Source organism: Lontra canadensis, unplaced genomic scaffold (genome assembly GCF_010015895.1).
Source record: "Lontra canadensis isolate GAN:19392208 unplaced genomic scaffold, GSC_riverotter_1.0 scaffold10, whole genome shotgun sequence".
NCBI lineage: Eukaryota > Metazoa > Chordata > Mammalia > Carnivora > Mustelidae > Lontra > Lontra canadensis.
The window spans coordinates 7,526,807-7,543,818 of record NW_022631004.1 but is presented as its reverse complement, the minus strand read 5'-3'; the positions used below and the strand labels follow the sequence as shown (position 1 = coordinate 7,543,818).

General features: G+C 37.3%; 1 protein-coding gene and 1 pseudogene across 1 annotated transcript in view; both read right to left on the bottom strand.

The window, feature by feature from the left end:
- The window catches only part of IQCM (IQ motif containing M), a 405,622-nt gene that overhangs the window by 112,914 nt on the left and 275,696 nt on the right, over positions 1-17,012 (bottom strand). The gene's annotated exons all lie outside the window — the stretch shown is intronic.
- LOC116866726 lies at positions 7,839-8,162 on the bottom strand (annotated as a pseudogene).

Here is a 17,012-nt window from a genome sequence, read left to right as displayed (position 1 = left end):
AGTTAATTAGTGTTTAATTTACACTAACAAAAGTACAATAATGTGATTAAAGGAGATGCCTGTTTTGTTTATTTCTGTTTGGGTTGAAATGATATATTCAATTCTATGCGTTACACTTGTTGTGGCATTTTTAACAAGAGGAACATGACCAAAGGAGAGCTTCACGGAATATTGTAGACTGATATTGAAAAAGAGCTGGGGATGCTTACTTTCATGCAGAGTAAAAACACAGAGCACCATATTATCTATCTATACATGTTAACAAGAGTACCAGAAGGAAGGATAGATAGGTAAGAGACTTGTATAACCCCATAAGGTTGAATTATGAGAAAAAGACGTGAGCTTCAGAGAGAGAGAACAAAATGACATATTATTTAATCAGTGATGTTTGAAAATGAAAACATTTTCATAGGCAATATTGTGCTCTCACAAGCTATGTGGTCAGACAACCACCTTTCAGGAATGTTGACTAAGAGAGTAGATGTCCACAAAAATTTCTTCCAACATTGATATCCTGACCTTAAATTTGGGAGAATATCAAAATAAGAGTATTGAGAACCACATTATTAGAAGAGGAGAAAAGGCATGATAAGAATCCTTAATTCATTTGCATATTCATACTAACAAAAAATACATACTAGGCATGTTCTATGTGCTGGGCACTGCTTTAAATTTTGGGGATGCATCAGTGAACAAAACAGAGAAAGATCACTGTTGTGGGATATAGACAATAAGTAACATGATAAATAAGTATATTAGTATGTTTTTCAGTTAGGATCTCAGATAGGAACTAGACAACATTCTTAGTAAAAAGTTTAATAAAAAAGACTACTTTAAAAATGTAAGGTCAAGGTTTAAGGAAACCAATAATGGCTAGTGCATAATCCCAGGGCTAACAACTTCAGGGAGGGGTTATACCAGTAGGACTGAAGGAACAAATAAAGGTCAGAGTTATCAAAACTCATAAAGGGCCATATGACAGGAGTTACAGATTTCAGTAGAGCAAAGCTGTCAATAGATAGAGACACAGCAGGAAGGGATCTGGGGAAATAAATACCCCAGCCTCATGGCCCTTTTGCCATCTGACCTATTGCTTCTGCCTCCTGTTGATTATGCACAACTGAAACCCAAAGGACCAGAAGCCTGTGGAGGCAGTTCATACATTTCATCATTCCAGGGCACAGAGCAGGATGGAGAATGGCTCTGAGGGAGCAAATGAAAAATAGCCAGTATGGCAAGATAGAAGAAAGCAAGTATGGAAAGTAGTAATAAGAATTACAGAGTAGGGAAAGGAGGATAAGGGGTACAGAGATCAGGAGAGGGTGTTGCCCAGTAAAGTGGTCAGAGTAGAGAGAATTGAAAAGGTATCGTTTGAACTAAGACTTGAAGGAGATAGGGAAGTTAGCCAGGCAAATATCTGGGTAGAAGGTGTTCCAGGAAGAAGAAATGGTTGGTGCACGGCTGCTCTGTTCAAGAAAAACAAGGCAGCCAGTGTGAAGGGAGTGAGGAGGAAAATAGTAAGAGATGGAGACAGAGTATTTGGTGCAAGGGAGAAAGAATCCATGGTTTTGATGGCTTTTGAAAGGGTTTTGGTCTTTACTGAGCAGAGTCCAGAAACTAATGAAGAGTTTTGGCCAGAGTAAAGACATAACCTGACAAATTTTTCACAATTCATTCTGATTGCTGTGCTGGAAACAGACTGTGACAGGGAGAGGAAGTATGCAAAGATGGTACTGCAGTTATCCAAGTGAGATGGTGCTGGGACTAGGCTCTGGCACCAGAGATCAGCAGTAGTCACATATCATTGAAGGTACAGCCAAAAGGATTTTCTGACAAGTTAGATGGGATAGTGAGAGAAAGAGGAGTCAAGGATGTCCCCGAAAATTCAGAGCTTTAGAGCAAGGAGAAGATGCAAATGGCGTTAATAAAGATGGGAAGAATGTAGGTAGGGCCAATTTGAACCAGAAGATAAGTTTATTTTGGATATGTTACATGTAGAGAATCCATTACAATATCTCTGAGTGGAGATATTGACTAGGTGGATAAATAAACAAGCCTAGAATTGGGAGAGGGGTCAGGACTAGATATAGAAGTTTGGGAGTGGTTAGCATACATGTGATATTTAAAGCCATGAAATGAAAGAGATCACGAAGACAGTTAAGTATAAACAGAGGATGGAAGAGGACTAGGGACTGAGGCTTGGGGAGTTGCAACAGTAAGGTGGTAGGGAGAAGATAGAGAATCAGCAAAGGAGACTGATAAGGAAAAACCAGAGAGAGGAGGGAAACCAAGAGATGTTTTTGAACAACCACAATAGTAAGTCTATCAAGGAAAAGGAAGTGACCAGCTCCTGGAAACACTGCTGATAGACCAAGTAAGATGATAACTGGATTTAGCAAAATGGAGGTTTTGAGGCGCTTTGACAAGAATAGTTTGGGTGGAGGAATGGGAGAAGTTATATGTGAACGCCTGACAATAACGGATTAAAAAGAGAATAAGTGGAGAGGAATCAAAGACAGTAAGTATAAATAACTCAAGAAATTTTGCTGCAAAAGAAGTAGTAACCAACAGAGAAAGAACTTTTTTTATTTGTTTGGGTTTTGTTTGTTTGTTTGTATACTGATGGAAAATACCCAGTAAAAAGAGGAAGACTGGTGATTCGGAGAGAGATATGAGAATTATTGGAGCAATGTCATGAAGAAAATGAGATTGGGCTGGATTTGGAGCACAACTGAATGGAGCAAATTCAGATTGGAACATGAAGCAAGCTGTGCATCTATGAGAGTAAGAGGAAGGCAGGGTAACAGATGGAAGTAACAGAGGCATAGAAATTTCTTACGAGGAATGATGTATTAGCCTATTTGCTTGACATTAAAAAAAAAATTCCAAATCAGTCCATTTCCTTACTTAAGCTCCCCAGTATGGCAGGAGGTGCACAGGTTCTCTACTAAGAGTGAGGATTTGTATTACAATGTGAAATTAGATTAATTTATGAGTAAACGGACTTTATCACAAAGTCAGAAAGTGATCGAAACATTACTAACTCTTAAGTGACCAGCAGTAAAACTACGCAGTATGAATTTCAGCATAGTCATTCTCTGAGTCCACTCGAAGGCAGGAGGAGTGTGGGGACTACAAGTGGGTATCACTGCATTCTTTCTAACCTGAAAAAAGAGTAAACTGCTAATTGTCTTGAAAGGTCCAAAAAGTCAGATTCTGGGTATCTTCTGCTAGACTAGATTTAGCCTAAGCTGCACAAAGAGAAATTTCCTTATTTTTTTTTCCTTTAAATCAGTTACAAGAAACCTTATAAGCCAGAGAGGGTAAAAAAGCAAACTGAGGGTGAGCCTTCCTGCCCAGCAGACACTCTGATGGGTTTGAGAGGGTCCGTCTCATATCAGTGGTCCTGAGTCCTACTGCTCTTTAATTATATTCCTATTAGTATAATAACAGTGACCTTTCACTTGAATAGCCTTTTACAAAAATTTAAAAGGCCTTGTACTACATTAAATGAAATTTAAGTTGAGAGGAGACTCACAGTAGAGGAAAGACAGAAACCTGGCCTTTGGGAAGACAGCCGGCTTCACTGAAGCTTCCAATGCATCAGAACTCCCCTATCTACTTCCTTTCACTTAATCACATTCCAATGACAAGAATTACAGGGGAAAATAAACAGTAATACATCGTACCCCTATCAAAAGACATTGTTTTTGTGAAATATGGCTAAGTTCATAAGGTGGAAAAAGGGGTCTGAATGTCCTTCCTGGTATCTTTGATAAATCAATTGATGATGTTCACTTGATGCGTACCTTAGACCACTATTTTTTGGATTAGATTATTTTCTGCTGAGGGTTTTTATTCATGTCTCAACTACACCTGAGCCAAAACTGACCTTTAGGCATTTTCTGATGAACTGGAAGACTGTTATCTCCCCAGGGCCTATTAACAAGAGCTGACTGGCACATGAATAAGAGAGCCTATAAAGAAGAAATCCCTCTCTGCTGAGAAGGGAAAGAAATACGAATAACCAGGAGGTGGATATTTACTGAATACCATACACTGTGCTGGGAATTTAGGATATATAAAGAAGCGAAACAGACATGAGTGTGAGCAGCATGGTCAAATGACAGAGACCTCTGAAAGCAAAATCTTTTATAAGAAGGATTTATGGTCTGCAAACAGAAGTGGGATGTCAGAAACATTTCAATCCCCTATCTTATTCTGACTCTTTTGGCTCTTAAGAAAACAAAGAGCCAATACCTGAAAAGCCTACCAGAGAATTGACATCTTTAGCAAGGGAGCCACATTTATATGACAGCCAGGGTTGGATGGCTGGGGACCAGCAGGTCCAAGGGCACAGTGGAATAATTTAGGCCATCAGAAAGTGAGAGGAGATGGATCAGGGAAAGGGAAGTAAAACATTACCAGAATGAGACCTTATGCTTTGGATGTTGATAGATGAAAAGACGGATTTATTCATTTACTTAACATTTTAGCAAATATTAAGTATCCATAGGTTCTAAGCCTTGGGGATCTTTAAGGTGAAGCCTTAAAGAAGCAGGTCCGTCCTTTCACTGAAGAGTAGAAGTTGCATGGTTAGTAGCAGAGACTCTGGAGCCCAGCTGCATGAGTTTCAATCCTGGCTACAAGAACTATTAGCTGTCTGACCTTGGGTGAGTTACTTGACACTTTTAAGCTTTGACTGCCTTATCTGCAAAATATAATACACCTTCCTAATAAGCTTGAAGATTGTGTGAGTTAGTCTATGTGAAGCATTTAGGACATCCCCTAAAACATAAGAAGTACCATACACAAGAAAAACCACAACAAAAATGGTAAATTTCATAATTCCAGATAGCAGAGATCCTATGGAGGGATTAGAGAGAGACAGAGTTAGCCATGCAGAAAGCTATGGGCCCCTTACTGAGATATCAAAGAATGGAGGGCTCTGGTATCTCATTGCCTGGGCTCACGTCCTAACCCTGCACCTTCAAATGTGTGACCAGAGGCATATTTCTTAAGCTGTATGTCTCCATTTATTAATCTTTAAAATGAAAAAAAAAGATAACACTTATCTCTTGGGGTTGTTTTGGAAATTAGACAAGTAAATACCTGTAAGTAACTTAGAAAATTACCAAGAATGGAATTAGTGTAGAATAAGTATGGCCATGATTATTATGGTTTTAGATAAAGGGAGAAGCATGAGAAAAGCCTGACACACATTCACACACAGAGAGGAGGCCACTGTGACTGGAGGTTAGGGAGTAAGAGTTTCAACAGCCTTTGAGAAGAGATGAGCAGCAGCCCCCGTGGCCAGAAAACTTGTATTTCTTGTCTGGATGCCGGCAGGTGCAAGACCATATATACTCAGCTTGCTGGATGTAGGCCCTGAGGACTCCTGCGTTCTGACAGTCTACATCTATTTTCCAGCCTGGAACCAGAGTTGGTGGACCTCTCTACAGAGCATTATGATACACGGGCCAAAACCCCTGAAGCCTAAGTACCAGCTCACAAGAATGTCATGATACACAATTAGCAAAAGGGGCAGTCTTCTCGTTAAGGCACAAAATACAATATTCTGGCTCAGACAATACAGCATGTTTGGTACCTCTTGAGTTTTGTAGCTTTAGACCACCAGGAGACACACTCATGCAATTTCATAGAGAATACAGCAGCAAGGAATGGCATAAAAGAGCCTGAGCCTTCCTCAAGGAAGTTAAGAATGAAAGAAGACAAATGCTCATATAAGTGAGGGTCTTTTAAATCCTTCTAGGGCTTTCCAGGAAAATACTGGGTAATATTTCTTGAAAGTATGGAACTCCTTGGAATCAGTTCAGGTTACAATTAGGGGAAATTTGTGTATAACAATATGATTTCATTTGTACTTACAGGTTAATGATGACTAGGAATATTTGGAACATACATACCTGTTTATTTTTTCCAGATACAACGTAAACTCCTAGAGTGCAGGGACTCTGTCCCCTAACTCCTAATAAAAAAGCCAGTTTATAAATATTTGTTGATGATGATCAAGGTGAGTCTTAGTTTCAACAGAATCAGGTGAGGCAAGAATTAGAAGTGAAGAATAATGCAGTTTCACTTTGCCTCAAAATATGGGCAAGTGTTGCTGGAGAGAAAATATCACAGCAAGAATAGAAAACTCTCTAGAGTACAACAGGAGTAATTAATATTTGAATGATTCAGTGTCGATTACTGGTCACACTGACACTATTAGCTGAAGTATGAGGTAGAAATGTCACACGATGAACTGTACTTTTTCTAAGTGTTCATCCCAAATGGCATGGTATATAGAGGAAAAAGCACTCTCCAGGGGTACATGCCATGCTCCAGGTCTTGATGCTGCCACATGGCCTAAATTATGGCATTTCAGGCATGTCACTTAAATTTTAAAATAATAATGATGAGTATAATTATAAGCTTCTATCATCTGGGAGAATTTGCTATATGCTAGTCACTGTTCTAAATGGCTTAACACCTACCTATCAAACTCTTTTGATCTTACTAGCAACTCTGAGAGACATTCATTACTTCCATTTAAGGAAGAAGATCCTGGGAAACAGATGGGTAAAGTAACATTCACAGGTCACACTGATGTTAAGTGGTGGAGCCAAGTGATGAGTATAGGGAGTCCCCACTTTTTTTCTTCTTTTCCTTTCCTTTCCTAAAGCAATGAGGTGAAAATGAGCATGGTAGGCATTCACAACAGGCAGGAGGAGCCACAGTGCTCAGGCCTATCATGGGGTGATGGAGTGAAAACTCTGGGAAGAACCAGAATCATGTCCTCACAGGGAACCTGATGCAGGAAGGCAGCCACATGCAGGGAGCCCCAGATGATGCCCATGAGATTGTGCCAAAAGGTGATCTCAAATAGCACTTAGATCTTCTGGAAAAATTGCAACAGATAAAACAAGATGATACCCACATACAGAAACATTAGATAATGTATAAAGTACAAACACCAAAAGAGCTGCAATTAAAGGCCACTTTTAGATATTAAAGGATGATCTTTGTATGATTATTAACACAGAGAAGTGTTTTGTTCAACCCTCATAAGCACTGTTAATATACCATTGGTGGATGACCTTTAATCACTGTGATTTAAAAAGTGATCTTAATGGCTGTCTGGATGGCTCAGTCAGTTAATCATCTGCCTTGGGCTGAGGTCATGATCCAGGAGTCCTGGGATAGTCCCATGTTAGGCTCCCTGCTTAGCAGTGAGCCTGTTTCTCCCTCTGACCCTCCCTCCCTCAAGTGCTCTCTGTCTGCCTCTCATTCTTTCTCTCTCAAATAAATAACATCTTTAAATAAATAAATAAGTAAATAAAACCAGTGTTCTTAAGGGCCATCTGGGTGGCTCAGTCGGTTAAGCGTTTGCCTTCGGATCAAGTCATGATCCCAGAGCCCCTCTGCCATTCTCCCTGCTCTATCTCTTTATCTCTCTGTCAAATCAATAAATAAAATCATTAAAAATAAAAATAAAAAATGTTATTAGAAGATACATAGATGAAGGGGCATCTGGGTAGCTCAGTTATTAAGCCTCTGCCTTTGGCTCAGGTCATGATCTCAGGGTCCTGGGATCGAGCTTCACATTGGGCTGCCTGGTCGGTGCGAAGCCAGCTTCTCCCTCTCCCACTCCTCCTACTTGTGTTCTCTCTCACTGTGTCTCTCTCTGTCAAATAAGTAAATAAAATCTTTTTTTAAAAAAGATACATCCATAAAGATTTTTTAAAGATTTTTTTCCCTTGGTACTTAATTCTTTTATTTATTTTCCTGATGGGAGTGAGTTTTATAACTGCAGCACAAGCAATGTGAGGTCTTTAAAGTAAGCTCTCACTGGTGAGGTGATTTTCTGAAGAGGGCTGAAGCATCCTAAACTCCCAGAGGTCCAGGCCGAGGTGTAAGGTGTACGGGGATAGTCACAGTGCTGGAGATTCCTGTAGGTATTGTTGCATGGTTAGGTAGGGCCAGAGGCTTAAGTGGGCTTTTTTGGTAGACTTTGTTTCTTGGTATAGAGTAGCAGTCCCTTTTTACTCTTTCCTGATTCTGCAGATATAGGAGCAAGTCCTTGAAACACTCATGCTTCTAGAAACAGTCTTTAGCAGGGTGGACTGTCCTTGCCACAGCAGAAGTGAGGTGGCCATGATGGGGACACGGGAGGCAGGCCCGATACTTGATTCATTTAATATATGAGATTCTCTGTAAGAGATGATCAGTATTGCTATAATGTTAATTATTTCAATGCCTGTATTGACGTGTGAAATATACATGGTTACCATGCAATATTTATCTACTATTAAGAAAGGCATTCAGAAATGCCAGAACAATTAATTTGTTTCACAAATATTTACCAATAATCCAGGACCAAAAGAAATATTCCAATTGTAAAACAGGCATTAAAGAAATGAGGGTTATGCTAAAATGAGCAGACTAATTTCAAGATGATAGAAGTTCTGTCTATAAGACTTTTAACTTCTCAAAAATACATTTGGGATAGACTAAGAAGTGGAAACAACCAAATTCTGAAATCTCTCAATTCATTTTCATATAAGTGGCATTTCTAGTCAAGAACATAAATGACGGGGCACCTGGGTGGCTCAGTGGGTTAAAGCCTCTGCCTTCGGCTCAGGTCATGATCCCAAGGTCCTGGGATCGAGCCCCGCATCAGACTCCCTGCTCAGCAGGGAGACTGCTTCCTCCTCTCTCTCTGCCTACTTCTGATTTCTATCTGTCAAATAAATAATCTAAAAAAAAAAAAAAAGAACATAAATGACTACATTATGAGAAGTTGTTAACACTATCTTTCCAGATACATCATGGCCATAATAAACAAAGTTTATACTACTATTTCTGAGGTTGTGCCTTAATAGTCTACATAGACTATCTTAGAGAGCATAAAGAGAAAGGTGACAACATTCTCCATTGGTTCTGAAAAGAGGCAGCTGTGACCCAAAAGGGCTCCATTCTATGCTTTACTTTGTGGTGTTTTATGAACTATATGAAGGCTAGACAAAAACAGAGGAGGCAGAGTAAGTAGTCTAACAGAATTTCCAAGAAGAGAAAAGGTAATGGGAGCCACTTTCTCTCAAAAGGTAACATCAGCTGATAATGAATGTGGAAACCTGAAAACGTGAGTAGTATTTTTCTATAGGACAGTGAGAAGGTGGTACTTCGGATGGCATGAATGGCTATGTTAAAACAGAGCAGTAATTTGATATATTTTTACTAAAATATAAATCAAACAAATTCTAACGATTTATAATGAATGGCTCAAGATTTCATCCAGCTAAAAGACTTGGATGATCTAACCCTTTCCAAATACATTTGGAATGGAGATTTAATTGGATGTTCTATTTAGAGTCTGTGCTATTGAAAAAGGCTTTTATCAACATCAAATGGGCATAGTAACATAATTCAACAAGCAAGCAAGTAATGGAATGAAATTAAACAAAGGAAAACATACACCCACAAAGGTGAACTAAGCGTTGGAGGGCTTCAACTACATTTTTTTTTTTTTAATGCTGAATTAAACACAAAATGTCCAACATAGTCTTCCCAGCAAGTACATTATTTGTTGGAAGCCAGAATGCTGCTTCAATGCATTCTGATTCCTTATTTTGTTACATAATAATATGCTTAAAAAGCAACACATTGTGAGCTTGGGAGCTGTTAGGCATTTATTTACCATGGTGGGTTAATCTCATTCAGTGAGGTATAGAAACTCAATAATGAGTGCTACAGTATATAAGCTAATTGCTAGGATAAAACCAAATGAATAATTACTTAACTCCAGAATGAGGCCTGCGGGAATTTTTCTTTAATAAAGGTTTAATTCACCAGTGATAATGAATGCAATCTCACATACTACTGAATAACACCATTAGCATAATGGCTGTGATACAAAAACTATAATTAGAACTAAACAGAAACGTTAATTACAACCACCAAGGTACTGAATGAAATACTGTTGTTTAAGAAATTGACCTGCTTTGCTGTCATGCTTTATGGGTTCAAGGATATCTCTGTAATTAAATATATATATAAATAAATATATATGTGCATATATATAACCATCAAATAGAGTTTTTTTAAATCATCCTACTGGAATCCTTTTAAGTATAATAAACACATTAATGAGAAATTGTCTAGAATTTGAAATACAAGCTAAACATAAAAATGATTAAAACCTTTGTTTTTTACCTTGATTAAATGCAATCATCAATATTTGTGTTAAAAAAAATCCAATATGAGAGAGAGTAGGAGTCTCCAATTTTGCATTTTATTGGTGTTAGCTCTATAAATGTTAGGAAAGCAGTTGTTAAAAATGTACAGATTAATAAAATGTGAAATATTACTATAATAAGTTAGAAAAATAAGTTGCATAATCAATGAAAAAAGTCAAAGTACTAAACTAATGGTTCTAAAAAGCTGTGATTCTTAATATGTATATAACATTAAAGTGCACATATAATAAAGGATTTCTGTATCTAGATAGATATATGTTTTTAAGTATTTTGAAATGAAATATATTCTTGTCTCCATTAAACATCAAAAACAGTAACAATAACCATAACAACATTTTATTATTATATAAATACTTTCAATGGGAAATGCTTAGAAATACTATCAAAAAGAGAAGTCATATGTCTCAAATACATTTTATTGCCTTCTCTGAGATATTAATTTTTCATAATCTTTATTTTTAAGATAGAACTTCAAAGGAAAATAAAAATATACTAGGAACCAAATCAGTAAGACTGGAAATATGTATCCCCGGCTACTCTATTCTTTTCCCCCATTACTCACTTTTAACAGAATGAATGAATCTCTCACTATTTTCCTATCAATCCCTTCCCTCCATTACAGTGTATTTTCCAATAGTCCAACACAATTTTTGAGGTCATACTTGTAGCATCTCCAGTAATGCACCTGGAAAGTGCTTCTCTTCTCACGATCAGCTAACCCATAAAACTCCATTCTTTAATGAAATATTACCTGGTAATAATTCATACAACAGATGTATTTATCCTTACAATTTTCTGAGGCCTGGATGATTGCTCACCACAGGTGAATTCCTAACCATAGCATCCACCCTGACAATAGCCCATGAGGGAACAGAAGTGAGAGAGTATTAGCTGAGATGTATCCTTTCCCACACTGCTTCATATCCTCTTATAGTAATAAACTGTATGAGTAGAACCGATGGTTTTTGGAAGTTTCTCTTTTGCCAACTACACCCTGTGGAAATGTGTCTAAAACAATTAATCCTGGATGGCCAGCTTTGACTTTTAAACTCCGGACTCATGTTGGGGATTCTAATAAGTGACCATAACTCCTAAGTAAGTCTTTGACCAAAGAAAGCTTCTCTTATACCAGGGAATGTCATCTTCTTGCACACTTTTAGATGGGTTACAGAATGTAGGGTAGAAAGGGAGGAAAAGACCATGATATAGAAAATTAGATGAGTCAAATAAACTCTGGCCCCAACAGGATGAGTGATCACCCTCCTTACTTAGATATTTATCTAAATACCTGATGGGTTGTTCCAACATGATTTACAAACCACTCCCTGCTTGGTTTTGGTCTGTACACATCTTCTTCCTTCTATTCCCTACCTCAGTTAATAGTAACACTATCAGCTACTAATACTATCAACCACTCAAACAGGAAATCCAGAAATTTTTCTTTACATTGTTAAATACAATTAAGTAACAACCTTAATCAACCGTTGTCATCCTTAATAACTCTCTCATTTTTTTCCCATTAAGAAGGGAAGGGTAAAGAAGAGAATAATAGTTTTCTTCCAAAAAACTTGGGTGAGTTTTAATTTACCTTGAATTAAAATAACTCTTTTTAGATCCATGAAAACCCAACATTAGTATTTTAAAAATAAGCATGATATTATCATTTTTGGAAAATGTGTCACCAACTGATGGTCACAAATGTGGATTAAGTTCTAACAGTCCATCCAAGCATGCATAGAAATGCTTGTTATCACATTTTTAACTCCCCAAAACATACATGTTGAAATTCCCTCTAAATGTATACAGTAAGAGAGATCTCAGGTTTCTTGCAATTACCAAGCCTACAATTTGCCTGTCTTTCTAAAGGAAGAGAAAGAGGAGGATCCTAATGCTTCCAGCAATCAGTACTTTTACCCTTGGGTGATCTCTGCAGTTTGAGAATGCATGCACAGTCTGAAAACATTCACCTTGCTATGGACCTTGAACCATTCTGCAAATACATAAAAAAATAAATTAAGTTAATTCAAGTGCTGTTGCTGCTGCTAACACTGTCCTTCAAGAGGAGGGAAAAAAATGGTGGGTGTGGGTAAGGAGTAGGACTATAGAGAAGGAAATTCGGAAATGGCACAAAAATCTACATTCTGCCTAGAGCTTACTGACATATAAATTTCTTAAAAGGAGAATCATAATCAAACACAAACCATCTGTTTTGTTGTATAAAAATCAGCAACCATGGTTCCAGCATGTGGCTCTATCCAGATACAATGCTTTTCTCCTTTTTTTAATTTCTTGCATTTTCCACTTCATAAGATATAAAAACTCCTGTCCAAACAGAGCCTGATACTACACCCACAATAAGATTCAGCCTCCTCTGTATTTTTAATTAACTTGGGCCCAGCAGTCGTTTTTAACAGCTAACATTTTCTGTGAGTTACAGTGTGCACACTGCTGAGACATAAATGCAAAGTAATCACTCTAATAAGTAGATATAAACACTGACAATAATTGCAACAAGTCTCTGCAACAAATAAGTGGATAGAAAGAAAAATAACAAGTGGTAAGCCAGGAAATAGGTTTCAATACAATTGCATGAGTACAAATGTCATTCAAAGCTCTGATCTTTTGTTGCATTTAGTCATTTCAATACCCCAAAGTCACTAATGAGCTTGTAATTTCAATGCCAAAAAATGAGTACCCTGGTTAAGAAATAAAAACAAAAACCAAGACTTCATTTTTTATGTTTGTGCCAAAGATACCAACAGAGAACTTGAGGCACTTGGGTGACTATATCACTTCTTTAACACAGAGAAATTACAACACCTCAGTCCAGAACAAAACAGGGCAAGTCTTCAGCACTCTTTCTGGGAAGAATAGGCTGTAAAGTGGGAGGAAGCTGGACAGATGGGAAGAGCAGAGAAAAAGCCAAAGGAGCAAGATGAGGTTGGAGAAGCAGGCAGTGATCAGGGTATGGAAAGTTTGATAGGGAAGGATAAGAGGAACAGGTATTATGTTAAGCACAATGAAAACATGAGAGGATTTTAAGCAAGGTAGCGCCATGACCTTACTTATGTGTCTAAAAGGTTACCGTGATAGCAGAATGGGTCAAGAGTAAACCAAGAAAACCACCTATGGGCTATCAGAGTAGGATGTTTGGTCTTCAGGAATAAGATTGTAGATAGGAATAAGCAGAAAGAACAAGTAGATTGAGGACAGGTATTAGAAGAGAAAATAAAGAAAAAGAATAGACAAAGAATGAAACCAGTTTGGGACTTGGGCATAGGAAAGAATAAGGATGCCATTCACAAAGACAAGGAATACAGGGACTAGGAAAGAAAGTTCATACAGAACTGAAATCAACAATTTTCAGGTGTCTGATCTATACCAAGCACTGTCTACTACATACCATAGATATTTCCATTGCCTTTTAATTAACAGCTTGTAATCTGCTATGACACAGAGAGACAATATATATGTGGTCATTGGAAAAGAATAGCTAACACATAAAATGTATTACGTGTGCACTAATCACTAATATAAGTGCTTTTATTCATATAAATCCCATACAAATTCACTTCACAGGTGAGTAAACTGGGGCCCAGAGAAGTAAAGTAGCAAGACCACAGTCATTTATCACCAGCTGATAAATGTTAGAGCCAGGACTCAAACTGAGGCAATTCGCTTCCAAAATCTATGCCCTTAAATTTTTTTTTTTTTTTTTAAGATTTTATTTATTTATGAGAGAGAGAGAGAGAGCGAGCACAGGCAGACAGAATGGCAGGCAGAGGCAGAGGGAGAAGCAGGCTCCCTGCAGAGCAAGGAGCCCGATGTGGGACTCGATCCCAGGACGCTGGGATCATGACCTGAGCCGAAGGCAGCTGCTTAACCAACTGAGCCACCCAGGCGTCCCTGCCCTTAAATTTTTAACCCACATAGCTTTCAAAACATAGGCTCATATAGGTTTGTGTGTACACACACACACACACACACACACACACACACACACACACAGAAAGTTCTAAGGTAAAGGTATAATAGAATAAAGATTGATGTCAACTCTAAGCATCTGGGAATGCAGAAAAGCTACTCCAAGGAGGGCAGTGCACGACAAGCCCTGATGACTAGCTAAGTTTTTTTGTTTTTTGTTTTTTGTTTTTTTGTTTTTTTACAGAAAGGAAGAGCAGCGTGTGGTTGTTAGGTATGTGAAATGATTAAGATAAAGGCACCTTAGCTAGAGGATCCAAAGAAATCTTGAGAAATTACTTGCCCTCAGATATAATTTTGTCTAGATCAAGATTTGCCTAAAAACAATTGACACTGAAAGTAAATGTCTATTCTAAGTTGGTAGAGCAGTTTGTCTAACAGTGGTGAGATTTTGATAGCTCATTACTTACATGATCCGTGAGCAGTGGTTGTTCTACTACCTTGAAGGAGGAGAAGATATTTAGCTGCATGAGATTAAGCAAATAGAACAGACATGCAGTTTCCCTCTACAGGCTTTTGTACAGAGAAGTCGAAATACCTTTAAAGAATGGCCAGCAAGAGTTTTCTAAAAGGATAGTCACATGGGGAGGATAGAGGAACTGTGTGTGTGTGTTGCGGGGAGGGGGATGATCACATCTTTTTGTCAAAGGTTATTTAGTTTGTTCCAATTCCTTCGTGATTGGTGATTGTGAGTAATGCTATAATGAACATGAGGGTACAGGTATCCCTTTGATATGCTAATTTCATTTCATTCAGATATGGAAGGAGTGGGATTGCTGGATAATAGTTTTATTTTTAATTTTTTGAGGGAGCTTCATAGTGTCTTCCATGTGGCTATAACAATTTACACTCCCACCAACAGCGTATAAGGGTTCCCTTTTCTACACATCCTCACCAACATTTACTATCACTTGCTTTTCTGATAATACCCATCCTAACGGGTATGAGGTGATATTTCCTTGTGGTTTTGACTTATATTTCCCTGATAGTGATGTTGAACACCTTTTCATGTGCCCATTGACCATTTCTATGTCTTCTTAAAAAAAACAAACAAAAAAAAGCCTATTCAGGCCAATTAAATCAGGGTTTTGTTTTCTTGCTATTGAGTTGAGTTCCTTACATATTTTGGACATTAACCCCTTTCTTAGACATATAGTTTGCAAATGCTTTTTGCCATTCCATAGACTGTTTCTTCACCTTGTTGACTCTTTCCTTCATTGTGCAGAATTTGCTTGTTTGTTTTTTGATATAATTCCTTTGTCCAATTTTGCTTTTGTTGCCTGTGCTTCAGGGGTCATGTCCAATAAATCACTGCCCAGACTGATATCAAGAAATTATTTCCCTCTGTTATCTTCTAGTAGTTTTATAGCTTCAAGTCTTATATTTAAGTCTTTAATCCACTTGGGATCGATTTTTGTATATGGTGTGAGGTGAGTTCAATTTCATCCTTCTCCATGTAGATATCCAGTTTTTCCAACATCATTTATTAAAAAGACTATCTTTTTTCCCATTGTATGCTCTTGGCACCTTTGTTGAAGATACATGGACTGTAAATGTGTGGATTTGTTTCTGGGCCCTCTCTTCTGTTAAACTATACATCCATTTTTATGCCAGTACAATACATTTTGGTCCTTAGAGCTGTGTAATATAATTTGAAATCAGGATGTGTGATGCTTTTAACTTTGTTCTTACTTCTCAAGATTGCTTTTGTTATTTGGGGTCTTTTGTGGTTCCATATAAATCTTGGGAATTTTCTTCTATTTCTGTGAAAAATGGCATTGTAATTTTGATAGGGATTGCCTGAAGTCTGTAGATCTCTTTGGGTAGTATGGACATTTTATCAATATTCTTCTAATCCATGAGCACAGACTATCTTTCCATTTATTTTTATCTTCTTTATTTTATCAATGTCTTACAGTTTTCAATGTATGATCTTTCACTTCCTTGGATAAATTTATTCCTAAGTATTTTTATTTTTATACTATTAAAATCGGGATTGTTTCCTTAATTTCTTTTTTGGATAGCTGCTTGTTAGTATATAGAAATGCAACTGATTTTTGTATATAGATTTTGTATCTTGAAAATTTACTGAATTCATTCATTAGTCCTAAAAGTTTTTTGATGAAGACGTTAGGGATTTCTGTATATAGGATCATGTCATCTACAAGCAGATAATTTTATTTCTTCCTTTATGACTTGGATGTGTTTTATTTCTTTAATTTGCCTAATTGCTATGACTAGGACTTCCAGCACTATGTTGAAAAGAGTTGGTGAAACTTAGCATCCTTGTCTTGTTCCTGATCCCAAAGGAAAGACTTCTAACTTTTCACCATCAAGTCCAATGTTGAGGTTTGTCATATATGGTCTCTATTATATTAAGGTATATTCCTTTTATACTTACTTTGTTGAGAGTTTTTATCATAAAAAATGTTGAATTTGTCAAACGCTTTTTCTGCATATAATGAAGGGATCATATAATTCTTAACCTTCATTCTGTTAATGCAGTGTATCACGTTTATTGATTTGCAAATGCTGAACCATCCTTGTATGGTGTATGATCCTTTTAATATGCTCTTGAATTTGGTTTGCTAGTATTTTGTTTAGGATTTTTACAACTATGTTTAGAAGAAATGGATAAATCTCTAGAAACATAAAACTTGCCAAAACTGAATCATCAAGTAATAGAATATGTGAACAGACCAATAATAAGCAAGGATATTGAATAAGTAATCAAAGATATTTCAACAACTAAAAGCCCAGTACCAAATA